At 42.4% G+C, this 19,045-nt stretch overlaps 2 long non-coding RNA genes across 4 annotated transcripts; both read left to right on the forward strand.

Annotated features, from left to right (window-relative positions):
* The first annotated feature begins 245 nt into the window (after positions 1-245).
* LOC125722741 (uncharacterized) lies at positions 246-1,579 on the forward strand. Its single transcript, XR_007386563.1, has 3 exons — positions 246-382; positions 1,276-1,397; positions 1,560-1,579. It is a non-coding gene; the product is annotated as an uncharacterized LOC125722741 (long non-coding RNA).
* Positions 1,580-9,851: 8,272 nt separating this feature from the next.
* Positions 9,852-18,796, forward strand: LOC125722731 (uncharacterized). 3 transcript variants are annotated; one of them, XR_007386550.1, is made up of 5 exons: positions 9,852-10,158; positions 10,947-11,012; positions 11,500-11,541; positions 16,319-17,845; positions 18,324-18,796. It is a non-coding gene; the product is annotated as an uncharacterized LOC125722731 (long non-coding RNA). The 3 variants fall into 3 exon arrangements; XR_007386551.1 differs by lacking the exons at positions 16,319-17,845; positions 18,324-18,796 and adding exons at positions 12,165-12,286; positions 12,391-13,017 and having other exon boundaries at positions 11,500-11,980; XR_007386549.1 differs by lacking the exons at positions 16,319-17,845; positions 18,324-18,796 and adding an exon at positions 12,165-13,017 and having other exon boundaries at positions 11,500-11,980.
* The last annotated feature ends 249 nt before the right edge of the window (positions 18,797-19,045 follow it).

The following is a 19,045-nucleotide window of genomic DNA, read 5'->3' on the forward strand; positions in this document are numbered from 1 at the left end:
ATGGCAGCAGTGAGCTGCTAGGGAAGGTTGAAACTGACCCTCTGACAGAGGGGTCCTCTTGCTGCAGGAGGTCATGCAAGAAAACAGAAGACTGCAGTGAGTGTGTCCATTTGCCGCTGTTGTTTTATCTGCTTTATCAATGTTTTTCCAGTAGCATATTACGTCATGCGTTTCACTAACACCTGTTAGCTCAAATAAAAAAAAAGTTGACTCAGTTTCCTACCTGTGTTACTGCGACCAGACCCCTAACCAATACTTAACATATGCACCAGAGAGTGGAAAAGGGAGCATTACTCAACCGCACCCAGTCCTCCAAGCAACAGGGGGCGCTCCTGTCACTTGAAAATGCTCAGTTGCTGCACAAACTGGACGAACTGCAAAGGTTTGATACGCCTGTGATCTGTGTTGTCTCACCTCTAACCACATGTTGTAAAAGTGTCTGCTGCATGTGCCGGTTCATATCGTGCACCGCACACGCCACCAGCTGCTGCTCGGGTCCATCGCTGTGTGGGCGGGCTGCTCTCTGCAGCCTGCAGTGTGTCCATCATCAGCTGCCAATGGCTGTCATCAGCCCCCTGCACAGATGCCGTGCTGTGAGTGTCTGTATGTCAGGACACAGGAGTATTACAGTTATGATCTGGGTCACATAGCACCCAGACACCAAACTGTTTGACATTTTACTAGAATGATTAAGGTGCTGTTTCTGAGAATATCAATATTCTGTCAGCTGTCCCAATGTAATTTAACAGGTAAGTTCAGCTTTTAAGTAGACTGTGTGTGTGTGTGTGTGTGTGTGAGAGAGAGAGAGAGAGAGAGAGAGAGAGAGAGAGAGAAAACCTGTTACTTTGACCTTGTGAGGACATTTTTCCAGTTCCCACAATGGAAAACTCAATGTTATAAAAAGTCTGTCCATGCAATTGATGAACTAAAATACCAAAAGTCCCGTATTACTTATGGTTAAGGTTAGGGCTGGGTAGGGGTTAAGGTTGTCATAGTTAGGATTATGGTTTTGCCAATAGAAATGAATGGAGAGTCCCCATAAAGATATGAATACAAATGTATTGATATCTATGTGTGTCTCTGTGTGTGTGTTTCCCTAACATTTATAACACCACCCCAGCCTGTGCGATACCTGTGTAATTAAGCAGTTCAAGTGAAATTTCCATTCCAGTTTCTGAGAAATACACACTTAATATTTAATGACCTTCACGACTGGTCAGGACTGCTGTAAGATTTGATGCACCTTTCATCTCTGCCATACCTCTGTTTTGCCAGTTGGTGGCACTGCCTCCTCTCTGGGCCCTGCAGGCTGTTGCCTGTGGGGAGAAATATCCAGCCCAAACTGAAATCCAGAGTGAGCCTCCCAGTCAGAGCGCAGGACTTCATGGACGGAGGAGGTGAGATTGCCTCTCCAAATATCAGCTGTCAGAATATCAGAATATTTAGGAGCTTATATGTATGTTTAACATGACGTGTATGTTTATGCACATAAGTGTTTAACACCACATGTGTGTTTATGCACATGTATGTTTCACGCGACATATGCTGTGTGTGCCCAGCTCATGGACTGAGAGCAGGGGCCACGTTCAGCATTTCCCGGCTCTGAGGGACAGCAGGGCCCTTTGGGGTCAGCCTGTGGAGCCCCAGTCCTGGAGTTCTCCCATCAAGGTGCTCCTGAGTGCCCCCCTCCATCTCGGCACTGAGCAAAGGAGCCACAACTCACTGAAAAGCGCAGTGATGTTTCAGTGATAATGGCTTGCAGCCTTAAAGATCATCATTTTGAATGTCTATATGGCTCTTAAAATGTAATGTTCATGTTTTTGCATTGCATTGAACTCACTTGGTCCCTGCATAGATCAACCATAAATGCAAAATGACTCTGGCTAAAGATCCTCTGGCCTGTTATCATCCAGAGCAGCAGATTCAGATCTGATTGACAATCATGGGAAGCTGCCAGGTTTGGCCAGATTTGATCACATGACTATGAGCGCATGTTCACTAGCTACCACAGTAAAATGCAGATAATACCTTGTTATTCTCTGTTGTTCATTTTCCAAAATAATTTAATTCATTTGTACATCCATCCATCCATCCATCCATTTTCCAAACTGCTTTTCTTACTGGGTCGCAGGGGGTCCAGAGCCTATCCCGGAATCAATGGGCACGAGGCAGGGAACAACCCAGGATGGGGGGCCAGCCCATCGCAGGGCACACTCACACACCATTCACTCACACATACACACCTATGGACAATTTAGTAACTCCAATTAGCCTCAGCATGTTTTTGGACTGTGGGGGTAAACCGGAGTACCCGGAGGAAACCCCACGACGACATGGGGAGAGCATGCAAACTCCACACACATGTGGCAGTGTGAGGCAACAGTGCTAACCACTGCACCACCATGCCGCCCCTTCATTTGTACATTTATTTGGTTACATCGCTTTTTACACTTTTGATTCATTGATGGTTGGGGTCAGATTGTGTGCTTTCTCTCTGAAATCTGAATGAAATCAGTCCTTCTGTCTTCACCTTTTCTCTGCCCTTGGTGCTTTTTGACAGCCCAGCCAGTATTTCGCTGTGGATCTTGGGTATGAGGGATATGCAAGGTCAACCATCATTGACCATAAATCCATCCATCCATTATCCTTCGCTTATCCGAGATCGGGTCGCGGGGGCAGCAGTCTCAGCAGGGAAACCCAGACTTCCCTCTCCCCTCTTGGTTAGAAGATGTCAGCATGTGAGTGTTTGGTTTATGGGTTACACCTTCTCTTTGCCAGGGTGATTTGTTTCAGGGACAGCAGAGGCAGCATCCACGTTGTCTGGGATTTTTTCGAACCCAACAGAAATGTTCCTTGGGTAGTCTTCATCCATAACATTGTCCTTAAACCTCCAGTACATGTTCCCCTGTGGAATTTCATAAGACAGTAGTCCTGGCATGGACCGGAGGTGCTGTGGTGGTTATTACTGCTGTGGAGGTGGAAATAGCTTCTCTCTTTTCCCCAACCATGGACCACAATAGACCTTGAAGATGTAGGTCTTCCCCTGGCAGTTGATACGGGTGAAGGCAGCGTTAATTGGACCAAAAATGCCCCACACATCCCCGATGTGTTTCCGGTAGCCAGGCAGCACTACTTTCTCACAGCAAGTGGGGGGAGCAAATGCCCGCCTACATACCCCTGAAAGCGTAGTTTGAGCCGTTCTTGAGCTGCATGAAGGAATCAAAGGTTCGACCACTGCAGACATCGGCATCTGGGTCTGGAGTCTCCGTGGTGTTGACAGTGAGTTCCATGGGGTCTCTGGTGGTGGTCATGATTGTGATAGGGAAAGGGGGTTCCGATGTTTTCAGGTCAGGCTGGGTAATTAATGGGGGCCGTGTGGAAGAATGGGCCAGCTTCCTACCCAGCGACGGCATAACAATGGGGTCAAGCTCCTCGTCATAGTCGTCATCATCTGCAAATGCAAATGTGTCCCCGCACTCTGAAGGGACAGGACAGGACAGAGCAGGAAACATTCCCTTGAATTACCAAAATTCATACAAGATTTAGGTCTCAGTACTGTCCTGAGAAGACATCACATGGTATGACTGGAATTTGAAGAAACAGAGTTGGTCTGCTAACAGGAGCCAAAGCATCACTGGTCTCATGCAGCTTGGGATTGATGTGAAGTGCAGATGGCTGTCTTGGTGAGCAAGGCACGGCCCTCACTTCTGTCCCTGCACACGGACTCGTAGACAGTGCAGCAGCTCTCGTAATACGCCCACATGGAGTCACACTAGCAGCCCATTTACAAGTCGCAACCATTCTCGCAGCAGTCAAGGCAGGAATCTGTGGTCCAAAAAGCAGAAGACCAAAAGATCATGGATACAAATCCTGATGGGAAGACCCAGTTTATCCACACAATGTTAAAGATTGGACTTGCAAACTTCTAAAGGTTGAAGTTTTAGCAAGTTCTTGCCAAGTCTGTGTATGAGTCTGCAGAAATACAGTGAGGGATATCTTACCCTTTGTGGCAAGCGCAGTGGCCACTGCAGCCAGGAGCAGCATCTCCACCAGCTTCAGGCTTCTTGTCCATGTCCTTGATACAGGCTGGTGCTCCCAGGCCACGGAGCACTGGCTCAAAGTGTCATGCACCTTCCTCTGTTGATCTAAGTGCTGTTACTGGGTTGATTATTAAGCAGCGTGGCAGATTGCGCCACCAACTACAGACTGGAAATACACTCATTAGCCACTTTATTAGGTATACCTGTTCACCTGTTTGTATGTCAGCAGCACAATGTATAAAATCATGCAGATCAAAGTAATGCCCATATCAAACACCAGAATGGGGAAGAAAGGTGATTTAAGTGACTTTGAAGGTCACATTGTTGTTGCTGCTAGCTGGACTGGTATGAGTATTTCAGAAAATGCTGATCAACTGGTGTTTTCACCATCTTTAGGGTTTACAGAGAATGGGCCGAAAAAGAAAAAACATCCAGTAAGCTGAGTTTCTCAGGGAAAGAAAACGCCTTGTTGATGGCAGAGGTCAGGGAGAGACTGGTTCAAGGTGATAGAAAGGCAACAGTAACTCAACAACTCGTTACCACCAAGGTATGCAGAAGAGCATTTGTGAATGCACAAGACATCCGACTTTGAAGCAGATGGGCTACAGCAGCAGAAGACCACACCAGATGCCACTTCTGTTAGCTACAAACAGGAAACTGGGGCTACAGTGGGCACAAGTTCACCGAAATTAGACAATGGAAGACTGGAAAGAGGTTGCCTGGTGAGATGAGTCTCAATTCACTGCTGCAACCTCCAGAAGGTAGGCTCAGAATTTGGTGTAAACAAAACAAAACCATTGATCCATGTTGCCTTGTATCAACAATTCAGACTGGTTTTGGTATAATGGTGTGGAGAATATTTTATTCACACACTTTGGAGCCCTTAGTACCAACTGAGCAATGTTTGAATGCCACAGCCTATACCTGAGTATTGTTGGTGACCATGTCCATCCTTTATGACCACAGTGTACCCAGCTTCTAATAGCTACTTCCAGCAGGGTACTCAACTTCCAGCAGGGTAACATGCCATGTCTCAGAGCTCAGTTCATCTCAGACTGGTTTCTTCCATCCATCCATTTTCCAAACCGCTTATCCTACTGGGTCGCGGGGGGTCCGGAGCCTATCCCGGAAGCAATGGGCACGAGGCAGAGAACAACCCAGGATGGGGGGCCAGCCCATTGCAAGGCAGACTCACACACCATACACTCACACATGCACACCTATGGACAATTTAGTAACTCCAATTAGCCTCAGCATGTTTTTAGATTGGGGGGGGAAACCGGAGTACCTGGAGGAAACCCCACGACGACATGGGGAGAACATGCAAACTCCACACACATGTAACCCAGGCGGAGACTCGAACCTGGGTCCCAGAGGTGTGAGGCAACAGTGCTAACCACTGCACCACCATGCCGCCCCCAGGATCATGAGGGTACAGCAGACAAATGTGCTGCAACTGTGTGGCCAGTGTGTGTATCTTCTTGACAAAGATTAACTGGCACCAAATACAGCACAGCAACAGAAAAAGGTTATATTTGGAAGAAAAGGGGTGGTTATACACTGGACCCAGTGCGTTGAGACCCTTCCTGGCAGCAGATGCCATAACAATCACTGTTATTCAAAAGCACTATAGTACTGTTAATCATTAAACGATCAACAAAAATCTCTTACTTTGAAACAGTGCTGGGCCTCAGCTGACACCTGTTTAAAGTAGAATAGAGAATTTCATATTCGTTTTGTGAGGGAAAGTATCATTCACCACTCATCGGATCCTCCCATGTGGCCACGCCCCCTCATCTACCCCGTGTGGATTCCACATGTTCATTCCTGTCATTAGTTCAATGTATTTAGTTCCCGTTTCAGTTTGTTTCCCCAGACTAGTCATTATATTGTCAATCTGTGTTTGCTGCTTGTTCATTCCTTTTCGCTTTAATTAAACCCTGCATTTTCCTGTTTCTTGGCGTCCTGCCTCCCTTTCTGTGCCAGAAAACTGAGTGTGTAAGTATAGCATACGTGTATATCACATGCACGGTCTGAATGAGGTCCCAACGTATATTTAGCTGTAGTGCTGAGGATTCTCACATTATCTACGTTGACATTTTACGCAGGATGGTGGTGATACCGCTCTGTCGGTGACACTGGTCCTGCGCTCATATTTCTTGGCTTGTCTTGGCCAGCAGGGGGCGTAGCAGCGTCGCCCCGCTTCGGGCAAGAAGATGGGCAACCATTGAGCAGCAGATACTTATATGAAGCAGAACGAAAATCGCGAGAGCAACAAAGAATGTACGCGGTGCGCTCTGGCCAAAACGCCGTCTGGCATTTCCAAAGGGTCCAGGCGGAGCTGGGTAGCTCCTTGCAGGTGTTGCACCGTATTTTGTGACCATCGTAATGTGTGACTTCAGGGGCGCTGTTTCACATGTTATTGGGAATGAAGGTTCCTGTTCACATGCACGTGCCTTCTGCGAATTTTATGTACCGTAATTATTTTAACTTTTCTAGGCAGTAGACTTCTTCAAAGCAGCAGCGTTTCCACTTTCTGTTCCTTAATGTGAAAAGGGTTAATGTGGTCTAATGTATCAAAATAGCGACACCAAAATTCTTACACACATATCTGGTCATAAATACTTTCACTTGACAAGAAATAAAATATTAAATGCTAGGAATATGGACTTTATACTACGTTAAGCGTTTTCCCCTCCATTGACGCCCATTATAACCCACATTTGAGTGTGTGTATGTGTACAAAACAAAAAAAAAATTGTTGCACTTTCTTAACAGTGTTCGGATAGATGGTATTCATAGCTTGGGTCCTTATTGAGCTAGTATCGGAAAAATTCATCGCAGCGTCTTGAAGCACTTATGTAAGTCGCTCTGGCTAAGGGTGTCTGCCAAATACTGTAAATGTAAATGTTATAAGGAAAAGGCTTAAAGTGACTTAATGTACTGTAATAGATTTTCCTTGCCACTAGAGGGCGATATTTAAACCTCGGTAAACAACAGGTTAAGCTGCCACCACCTTTAATTATACCCCGGTCTTGTCCAGTAGGTCAGAATACTCCACTCAGAATCAGGGAAACTGAGGCGATAAGAATACTTTATTATTCAATTATTTCATTAATCAATGGGCTCACGTTGGATGCCTCGCAGCACACAATTCCCACGCATACACTAAGGGCATCTGATAAAACAGCACAGCACACGTGAAATAAGGTAGGTTACGCTCTCAAAGCAATAAATCATTCCAGCTCATCACAGCACGGCACCAATAAGAAAGTCTACACAGCAATCAACATTGCAATCCTGACCAGGAAGATACACACGTGATAAAAGACAGAATTCCCATTAAATCCTCAGTCTCATTATCTCCAGGTGAGTGAATGTAGCAGTCTCCGTCAATTAACCCCCCCCCCTTTCCAAAACAGAGTCTGTACTGGTACTTCATCAGTCTTCATCATATTACCAAAACAGCCACCAATAATCACCAAATTACTCACACATATATATGGTCATAAAGACTTTCACTTGACAAAAAATCAAAACCGAAATACTAGGAATATAGACTTTATACTCTTTTCCTTGCCTGTGCCATGTTATGCTATCACAGAAAAAACAAGACACAAGCAGGATACACCAAAAACCAATGATAAAATAAAACCCTAAAACAAAGAGGTGAGACAGACCAAAGTCCAGCCTTCTTCCATGACTGGAAGGGTGTCAACTTTTAAGCTGCTCAAACAACCCATTGAACTACATAGCAGGCCAGGGAATAAGGATTCCCTGTCATTACACAAATAAATCACTCCAGGTAATAGCAGACGCTATAGCGATGGAGGTGAAAAAAGACAAAAGAAGAGATGGAGGAGAGGGGAGAGAAAGCAGAGGAGTCTGAGATCAAGAGACGAGAAAGAGAGAGTGAGCTGGGGCATTTGGGGCAGCAGCTGCAGAAGCTGAGGCGGTTGGGGCATTAGGTGTAGGAGCAGTAGTAGGAATAGTGGGTGTAGCTGTGGGGGCTTTGGCTGCAGCAGGAGCTATAGGAGGGAGGTTGAAGGAGCCAAAGCTGCAGCCAGAGCAGACAGTGTAGGAGAGGCTGCAAAAAATGAAGCTGAAGCTGTGGCAGAGATATCAGGAAAAACTGCAAAAGAAACTTGGGAATTAGGGCTGACAAAAGCAAAGGAAACACCTTATAAAAAACTGTAGTAGATCAAATGTAAGGGAGCATCTGCTTCTGTGAGAGATGCAAGTAAATAGCTGCTACATTTATTAGATGCAAGGAAAGAGCCGCTTCATTAATTAAGCCGCATGGTAGGCAGGACTATCTACTGTGACAGAAGTGTGGGGAGCGACACAAAAACTAGTCAGACCTGGAGAATAAGCTGACACACAGCTTCAGGAGAGACTCTGCTAAGACAGGATGACTCCTCCCAGCATGAATGCAATCAATTGTGATCAAATGCTGCATGGGAATCGGGGGGTTTAACCGTTATCCTACCCACATATTTACATACATGGGCTACCGACTGGGGGCATCAAGAACTAAAAACAAACACTAGTGTTAGAGCCCTGCGCAGGACTGTTTTTTTTTTAACCCGCTCTCACAGGCTGTCTCTGTCACTCCCACCCGCCCCCGCAATATTTCTGTCCAATCCCGCCCGCACCCGCAGATCCATTAACGGATATACTGTATGATTAAATAAGTTTATATGCATTCAATTCTTATTCCAGCAGAACAAGAACTGAATAAATAAAACAAATTCAACAAAAAATCACGAAAAAATGTAAACTGAGCCCAAAAACTAATCAAATGTGCAAATATCTGCAGTTATTAAAAAAAACAATAACCAAATTGATACAACAAACGTTTAAATATCATTATAAACAAACAAGATCAGCTTAAAAACAAAAGATAACCCTGAACCCAATTTCAAAGAAATACATTCAAACTAGCTGAACATCACAACTTAATACAATGGCTCAGAACAAACACGAATATATAACACAAAATAAATGACATCAGTTACATTCTCCATCCTGCCAATAATCTTGGGATCCGCTGTCTATTTTTAGCCGCCCGCTCCCGCGAGATTTCCGTTGGGGCCCGCGGGATCCCAGTACCAATGCAGGGCATCCATATGCATAGCAAATTATTTTACAGTGCTATCTTGTACAATAGGACATAAACAGTGAATTTGACAGTTATCTTTTATTTTCACATCTGAACACAACACACGGACATTAAGGGATTGTTTGCATTTGCAACCAACCCCTCTGCAAAACCAAGCTGGAAGGCGGTACTGCTTCATGTTCACATGAGCTAGATGGCTAGTTAGGATGGATTCAGAATGCACTGTACTACAACTATAAATGACGTAACGTGATATAGTAAAACAATTACTAACCGGCAATGCACATTTGCATTACTTTAAACGACAACTTTACCTGTTACTTACCAGAGTCGCCTATATCTTAGCGGAATAACAGCAGGCAGAAGGCGGCGCGTTTTCAGTAAGATACCGGAGTTAAACTTATTTGCAGACACTTAACACAAACATTGGCAGCCATTAACTCATAGGTGGCAGTAAAGTTGAAATGACTCTTTCTGTGTTAAAAAAATGCAACACTGTCATTTTGATACTTTTTTTGTTTGTCTTTTACTTCCTCCCATTTGTCTGTCTCTGGTTATTGACGTTTAGGAGAGTGCCAAACACATTAACGATGCACATTTTTCAAATAAAGACAGACACAACACTAAAGAGATGAGAAAGACACAGTTGAATATGTAACATGCGTTTTATGCAGAAAAATAGTGTAGTTAAAACCATCTGGGATTTAAGAGGTTAAACTCAATTGGCTTGAGTGAAGCCACGCCCTCTCATAAGTGAAGAACAGGAATATTCCGGTTTTTCCAGGTTGCCTGAAAAAATGTAGTCACGTAGTTTTCTTAGACGGTGAACAAGCTGTATTACAAAGAGCAAAAAGTTTTTTCTTTTGGAGATACACCGAAATATTAAAGAAATATTCAGAGAGCGAGACAACATTGGTTGTGATGGCTGAACGTTTTTTCCTGCTACTAGTCACCCATGAGGCACGGAGCAGCCGCGTGAGCACATTTTGACCAGAGGTACATTTTCCTTATTCGCTAAACGTGTGTGCAGTAAAGAGGCACAATTTAGTAATTTGGTTTAGAAATATTTGTATTTTGAGTGTATTATATAATTCAATACATTTCGGTATTGAAGTGAATGTACAATCTTTTATGCTGTAAAAGAAAGGTAACTAATACTTATCTCTCCGGAGTACCTGTTAAAGAAAGGTTATTTGTTGATTAGCCCACTTAAAAAAAAATGGTTCTCGTACTTGTTTGTAGATTTGCATTTTGTAAATTCCTCGTGTTTCAACATGTTTTAATACACGTTCTTTCTAGATATATATTTTAAAATCTTGGTTGTTCATTTAGAATGGAAATGACAAACAGAATATTGGTTTCAAATAGTATCATTTTTATATTCACGAATAAAACATCAGCATAAAGTATCCAAATCCATGGTTAGGAAGGCATTTATGAGATGCACATGGATCAAGGAATTTACATTCTTGTACTTTCTTACATTTAATATATTTGAAATGCAACAAACTGGAAGAACTGAGGATGCGTACTAAGTAGGTCTGCTCTCTTCGGTATGTATTTTCAAATATGTATTTTACATATTTGAAAGTTCAAACAATCAATCAAATAAAAAAAAAATCCCTCCCCCCCTGATCCACCCCCTCCAAAAAAAAGGACATTATGTGTAAAAGTATTTTCTTTGATATAGTGTCATATATTTGATTAATTATAACTGTAATGATTAGACAGTGACTGATATAGTAAATATTGTAGTGTATTATAATACCTGTTTGCTTACGCAGGTCAGGTCCTTTTAGCGGGAACCTAAACTTCCTGGAGCTGCATTCGAATATCGTTGGATGTCGATGGTGAGTCACCCAAGGAACTAAACCGATTCTTGTGTTGACAACTCATATTCATTTAACTACCGGATTTGTGGTAGGACTGTTAAATTGTTTTATGCAGTTTACGTAACTAATTTGTATTTCATTTAAGTTGTTATATACTTACCATTTCTTCACCTGAGTGGAGTTGGACTAAGAAGGGTAATCAAAAAACATATTGGAACTGGTGAACCTAAATCTAAAAACATCCCTAAGTGTAATCTACGGCCAATTACAATTTAATCTTGACGTAATTGGTTATTGATTCTAAATTTAGCTATGAAAGTCTAAACATACAGTAACTAAACCTAAAATAGGGTAAATTGGTTAAAGAGGAATTTAAATCTAGTTTTAATCAGAGAAACTAAGGGTATAAAACTGAAGCTCACAGATTCAGTTAATGTGTATTATGTTTGGTTGTGCATTTTATTTTCTGTGTATGTCTTTCCATTTTTCATCCCTATCCATAAAGCTGGAACTGGCGTGGACAGGAAGTTGGGGGAGGTACTCAATGGTAGGGCTTCACTGCACTTACTCAGTACTTCCTCTACAGCTCTCTGTGTAGAAAAATAGAGTTTTCAGTTACCATGGCATTCACAAGGTCCAAGGAGGACGACACTAATTCAGTATACCCCAGCTTTATCCATGCAAAACACCAAGACAAGCTTAAGCTACAGAATGGTAACAGAGATGGGACAGGACAAGGATTCACTATTGTGAATAGCACATCTTTACCTCAACCGCTTTGACCAACTCGACCAGGTCAATTTGGCGTGACTCCACAGGCTGGGGGATCTCAAGACTGCTCTGCTTTGCATCCTCCAGTAAAGGCTCAACTGCGAGAAAGCATGGATTTGCCAGGTCAAGCGTCTGAGCCTGAGGAACTGAGAGATGATCTACTAGTGTGATTTATGCTGATGGAATTTACCTCTGGATCGCTTCTTTTGTAGCAGGTGCATGAACCAGTTGAAAATCTTCACAAATCGATTTACTGCTTAAAGCGCCGCAGCTTAATCACAGCTACTAGCTGGCAGTGTCTTTGGAGTGAAGCCCTAGGGTGTTGGTTTAACATGCATCAGTTAAGCAAACCAATCCCATCCATCCATCCATCCATCTTATGTTACTGTAATTTTATAGGAAGGGTAAATACCAGTGACCTCAGCAGACCAGCTAATCATCCACATCCCACCAGTTTGCAAGTGGACCAACCTTTGTGAAGAACTTGTGGCCACGGATATTCTGCGGTGACGGGCGATCCCGTGGGTCGATTTGAAATATTTTGCCCATCAGTTTCCCAGCTTCAATACCGAGGTTCTGGTGTAGAATAAATTTAGCTTCTTTGATGTTCTTTATCATTTCACAGCGATCGTCGTGATCGAATGGGATTTCCCCAACCAGAAGCTGGTACCTGTAGTAAGAAAGGCAGCAAAGGTGTTTGAGGTCTTTCACATTTGACATAAAAATGCTGTGCTTCCAAAAGAGCAATTCCTCTCAACTGTGTGCCAGTATTCATTTTTCTTTTCTATTTCAAGTAGAAAAAAAAAAAACATATTTATGCATGTTAGACGCTTGTCTTCTTAAAATGTTAGACAGATTTTATTAGCCATGCTGATCTTTGGCCGGGAGGAGGGTTGATAGGGTATACGTACATGACACAGCCCAGTGCCCAGACTTCTGCTTCCGTTCCATGTCCCTCTCGTTTCCACACTTCTGGAGCCATGTAACATGGAGTACCACACACTTTTCTACAACACACACAAATGGAAAACGTTAAGCGCACATGTGCTTTAGCTTGCTGTATAAACAAATTTGAAAGCTTAGCCAGGAATTCTGCAAAAAACACCTACTTGTCCCTCGGCTCCAGCTTGATCGCCAGTCCGAAATCCCCAATTTTCAGTTTCATTTGGTCACTGACAAATAAGTTTTCTGAAAGACAAACAAATTTGCATTAAGGATAGACTCAAATACACACGTGGACAAAATTGTTGGTACCCTTCAGTCAATGAAAGAAAAAGTCACAATGGTCACAGAAATAACTTTAATCTGACAAAAGTAATAATAAATAAAAATTCTATGAAATTTAACTAATAAAAGTCAGACATTGATTTTTAACCATGCTTCAACAGAATTAATAATAAAAAAATAAAAAAAACTCATGAAACAGGCCTGGACAAAAATGATGGTACCCCTAACTTAATATTTTGTTGCACAACCTTTTGAGGCAATCACTGCAATCAAACGATTCCTGTAACTGTCAATGAGACTTCTGCACTTCTCAGCAGGTATTTTGGCCCACTCCTCATGAGCAAACTGCTCCAGTTGTCTCAGGTTTGAAGGGTGCCTTTTCCAGACGGCATGTTTCAGCTCTTTCCAAAGATGCTCAATAGGATTGAGGTCAGGGCTCATAGAAGGCCACTTTAGAATAGTCCAATGTTTTCCTCGTAGCCATTCTTGGGTGTTTTTAGCTGTGTGTTTTGGGTCATTGTCCCGTTGCAAGACCCATGACCTGCGACTGAGACCAAGCTTTCTGACACTGGCCAGCACATTTCTCTCTAGAATCCCTTGATAGTCTTGAGATTTCATTGTACCCTGCACAGATTCAAGACACCCTGTGCCAGATGCAGCAAAGCAGCCCCAGAACATAACAGAGCCTCCTCCATGTTTCACAGAAGGGACAGTGTTCTTTTCTTGATATCCTTCATTTTTCTGTCTGTGAACATAGAGCTGATGTGCCTTGGCAAAAAGTTCAATTTTTGTCTCATCTGTCCATAGGACATTCTCCCAGAATCTTTGTGGCTTGTCCACATGTAGTTTGGCAAATTCCAGTCTGGCTTTTTTATGACTTGTTTTCAACAATGGTGTCCTCCTTGGTCGTCTCCCATGAAGTCCACTTTGGCTCAAACAACGACGGATGGTGCGATCTGACACTGATGTTCCTTGAGCTTGAAGTTCACCTTGGATCTCTTTAGAAGTTTTTCTGGGCTCTTTTGTTACCATTCGTATTATCCGTCTCTTTGATTTGTCATCAATTTTCCTCCTGCGGCCACGTCCAGGGAGGTTGGCTACAGTCCCATGGATCTTAAATTTCTGAATAATATGTGCAACTGTAGTCACAGGAACATCAAGCTGCTTCGAGATGGTCTTATAGCCTTTACCTTTGACATGCTTGTCTATAATTTTCTTTCTAATCTCCTGAGACAACTCTTTCCTTCGCTTCCTCTGGTCCATGTTGAGTGTGGTACACACCATGTCACCAAACAACACAGTGACTACCTGGAGCCCTATATATAGGTCCACTGACTGATTACAAGATTGTAGACACCTGTGATGCTAATTAGTGGACACACCTTGGATTAACATGTCCCTTTGGTCACATTATTTTCAGTCTTTTCTAGGGGTACCATCATTTTTGTCCAGGCCTGTTTCATGAGTTTTTTTTTTTTTATTAATTCTGTTGAAGCATGGTTGAAAATCAATGTCTGACTTTTATTAGTTAAATTTCATAGAATTTTAATTTATTATTACTTTTGTCAGATTAAAGTTATTTCTGTGACCATTGTGAGCTTTTCTTTCATTGACTGAAGGGTACCAACAATTTTGTCCACGTGTGTACTTTGCCAAACTGCAGACTTTACCAAATTGATAAATGAACACTACACAGAAATCCAGACGAGCTACACTCGCAATGCCATGTGAAATGCCAGCATTATTAAACAGAGAATTGAGTAAAGCGTGAGTGCATGTACACATACCGAACTAGATTTCCCTATGGACATAACATTGCCGGTAGATGTGTTTTATCCCCGATATCAGCTGTTGAATTTAATAGCGGACTTCGGGGTCAATCAGAGTCCCGCGAGCTTTCAGGATGTCACCAAGTGTCTGGGCAGGGAGAAACAGGGGCAACCTGATCCATCACAAAGTCTTTGCCTTAGTAAGACGTCTACAAAAGTCAGGGACTCACCTGCCTACTGCACAACTCCATGAAAATATACATGAACAGATCGTCTTCAAAAGAATGGGAGAAGCCCACAACGTTCTTGTGCCGTGGTTTTTTTCAAAATTTCCACTTCTTGACACACCTGAGTGAAATATCAAACACACCATCTCATCAAGTACTGTAACAGGGAAATGCAGATAAACTGCAAAGAGGGATGACATTAAGCACAATCCATACCACATACCTCCTCCAGTCCCCAGGAATGTGGAGGTATGACCATCACAGCAAAAGGTGTCACCACTTTCAAGGTCGGTCATCTTGTAGCACTTGCCACAAGCACCCTAAAGAACATGTCAATAAAGGGCATTTCTGACTGACCCTGTTCAAGCATCTCCTCTCCGCAGAAAAAGATCAACTGTAATCACTTTCAACAACAACTTTGTGGTGCACACCTGTCCCAAAAGCGGCCAAGACAGCTGGGCAATTTGAACTTGCTAGATGGATTACATCACCACATTGAAAATTCCATGGACGGAAAAAGAGGTGAACTTGCTAAGACATTGCAACAAAACACGGATAAAAACTTTCATTACAATCAACTTCATTGAAGAAAAAAAAAACCCATCTCCGTTTTGTACACCAAACATTCAGTTTCGGTAATGCAGTAACACATGCTCAGGAATAAAGACTTTTATGTAGTGTGCAGTGACATCATATGTTACTGCGGCTCTTTAGGCACTCAGCTATCGGTCTCACTTTGTCATACAGAACAGGGATTCATTTCCTGGTGAAAAACTTCCTATGTGGTATGTGATACCTCAGCTCCAAGATGTGGAGCAGTTATCTATTACACCGTAAGGCTGGATATTTTTACAAATAAAGGCAGCAATGGTGTCGGTTATTGCCTTAGAACGAGCTGTTAGCTGGCAGGGTGTGAAAATTAGGGCGTTTATTTTTTTTAAAGAGTTTTGTGTTATTTGAAAGCATTGTGAAATGTAAAAAAAAAAACAGTAATGATATGATGAAAATGGGAATACTGACGTTGACAATGCCAATATAATATTTTGGTATGTTAAGGCATGTTTGTTCTCTGCTTTAAAGAAAGGGGGATGTGTTGATATGTAGTGCAGTACCTTTGGTGACCAGCAGAGAGACCTGGAGGGTTGGGAGGAGGTAAAGACAAGGGGTAGGGAGACCGACGGCACAGAGCAGGTTGTGGGTTTGCATGGAAGATGTTGGTGGTTAAATAAAAGTTCATTGTTCATGAAACAAGGTCTCTTCAATGACATATGAACAACACAATGTATCTCTTCCTTCTCATGATAATCTGACTCGCCAAACATGCCTCCAGCTCGCGTGACGTGGCCGAGAGACTTGAGGAGAATTAGACACTGACAGCAGTGGAGATGAGAGCGCACTTGAAATTATCAGGTAAGAGAGGGTTAATCGAGCAAAATGTACAATTATTGGTCAGAAAATGTCGGTCAAATTTCTAAATAATTATGGCGTACGAATAATGATATATCCGTAAATCGTATTTTACCGATTTAAAGATGTTCATTATTCATTGTATTGTCACGCCCCCCTCGGGAGAATGCAGCGGCAGCAGCCACACCTGAGTTACGTCAACTCCCTGTTTAGTTCTGCTTGGCGCTGCATTACATGCAAGGTATTGTTGAGGGTTTTCATAAGAAGTACAGGGCGGTCTTCCTCCTGTCTACCCCGATCCGGTCCATCCGCCTGCTTTGCTGCCATTCCATCCCATACCATCCTGATCCACCCGGACCTCTCTCTTGTACTTGTCCCGCGTCTCGCATGCCACCTGTAGAACTGGCTTTTGGACTCCGATTGTACTTGCTGATTCCAGTTCTGTTTGCGTGTTCCCAACAATAAACCCCGTACGGTACGTTGCCTTCTGTGTCTCTACCATCCTCCGGGGTTGCATGTTGTGCAGTACTGTAGTAGCTTGGATTCAACCATTAGATGGCAGTAGTAGCATATAGTTGGAGGGAAGTAGAAGAAGGCAACAGAGGGAAGTTGAGTGTTTGTGCGTTGTTCCCGGAGCTGATAAGTTAATAAATATTGAACCTCTTGCCATCCCCAAATGTGTCTCGGCTGACTCTCAATATATCAAAAGTACATACCGTCTATTTATTTATGTCTGCCCTTCAAACCGCTAGATTCCTTCAATAAGCAGGAAGTTTGTCACGACAGCTGACACCAAATCTCCTGCTGAGCTGGTTCAGACAGAACTATCCTCAATTCACCACGAGGGGGCGCCAACTGAGCAGCTTAGTTCTATTGTCTCTCTTTTTCAAAGACAGTTTTTCTCTTCACAAAAGGACAACTTAACTGAATAATGCACTTTCATAGTAATTGTTTTTAATCTGTGTTAATGTTCTGAACAATGACTACTAAAGGTTCTGTAAGGTTGTCCCACATACTGTGGATTTTAAGTTTTTTATCAAGGTGTTAAAACGTACCATCTATTTTCTGCTGAAAGTTGCCAGTCCTGTGTTTTATGTCTAGCAATTTGTACAGTTTCTTCAGTATGGCACATAAACACATATCATCTACAGTATGAGAATCTCCTCCAGAACTCTGCATTTCCTCAAGATTTTTTTTGTAATATTACATAGGTGCATCTCATGAACCTTAATTTGCCAAGCATGTATTGACTGGGCACAGTACAGTGGTGCAATTTCTGACAATGAAAGAACATCATGGACCCCTACTCCCCATTCCTTAACCCGATCGAGGGGCTCTGCTCAGCATGGAGTTAGAAGGCTTACGATCGCCAGCCACATGCTCAGATGGCCCTGCTGGCTGACATGGATGCAGCATGTGAGGACATTACAGCAGATGCCTGCAGAGGCAGGTAAGACATTAGAAAAGATTCCTTTATTTTCTTATGTTTTATTCTTTCTGTTTTTTCTTATGTACAAATACATAAGTGCACATTAAGATGCTTTTTCACTATTACGTAAGTTCCCATGTGAACAGCCAATCAGATCAGCCTGATGTGTGTCTCTCTCTGTTTCCTCTCTGTTTCCTGCCCTTTCATCCCGACCACGACCATGATCTCTCACTTAGCAGCAGAGCAGTTTATTCTAAACAGTGGAACCGCAAAGATGTTCAGACTCTTTGGTCTTCTCATTTTCATTAGTAGGGTTCTATACTATTAAATCATATTTTGGGGGGATTTTTATATATCCTGTACGATGTGATTAGTGTAATAAGTATTTGGCCATTTAATCTTCATCATATGTAATAGGTATTCTGATTATTATTATGATATTTGTTTATTTATTTATTTGTTTGTTTGTTTATTCATTTGTGTTTCTCTCTTTTTCCAGACACTTCACTGGCTGTGGATGTTGTTCAGCCCAGATACCTGATGAGGGTCCAGCATGGAGACAGTGTGACCCTGACATGCTTCCGTCCAGAAGATATTTCTTTTGCAGTTTGGTTTTAGCAAGCTGTTGGTCAGGTCAGAAGCCCCAGCTCATGGCGAAAGCACTTCTCTATGTACCTGGTGAATTTTACAAGGAATATAAAAACATAAAACGTTACTCCTTACTGAATGCAGAGGGGAGTTTTAACCTCACTATTTCTAACGTGGAGCCGTCAGATTCTGCAGTGTATTATTGCGCTGCTCTGTTATATAATGAAATCGCATTTGGAAATGGAACCTTTGTCATAATCACAGATAAATGAGATTCCAACTATTTTCATATTTGCTTTATTAAAGTGTCAGTAATATTGTCCTTTGACAAACATTTTTGACAGTTGAGCTCTGTATCAATATAAAATTAACAAAGATAGTTGATGTAGATTGCGTGCTTTGGTCCTTGAATGTTTTTCTAAACAGCATTAAACAAAAACATTTATAAAAGCTTTCCAATTAGAATTATAAACTTTTTATTATTATTACACGCATAAATGGCTGAAATATGTAAAAATAAGTATACAAGAATACAAATTAATAGGAGGCATTACGTATCATCTTACCTGTGTGAAGTGGATTTAGTTATGTGTATAGTTATGTGTTGGACCCCTCCTGATGTTACATTTATAC

The sequence above is a fragment of the Brienomyrus brachyistius genome, unplaced genomic scaffold (assembly GCF_023856365.1).
Source record: "Brienomyrus brachyistius isolate T26 unplaced genomic scaffold, BBRACH_0.4 scaffold41, whole genome shotgun sequence".
Classification (NCBI taxonomy): Eukaryota; Metazoa; Chordata; class Actinopteri; order Osteoglossiformes; family Mormyridae; genus Brienomyrus; species Brienomyrus brachyistius.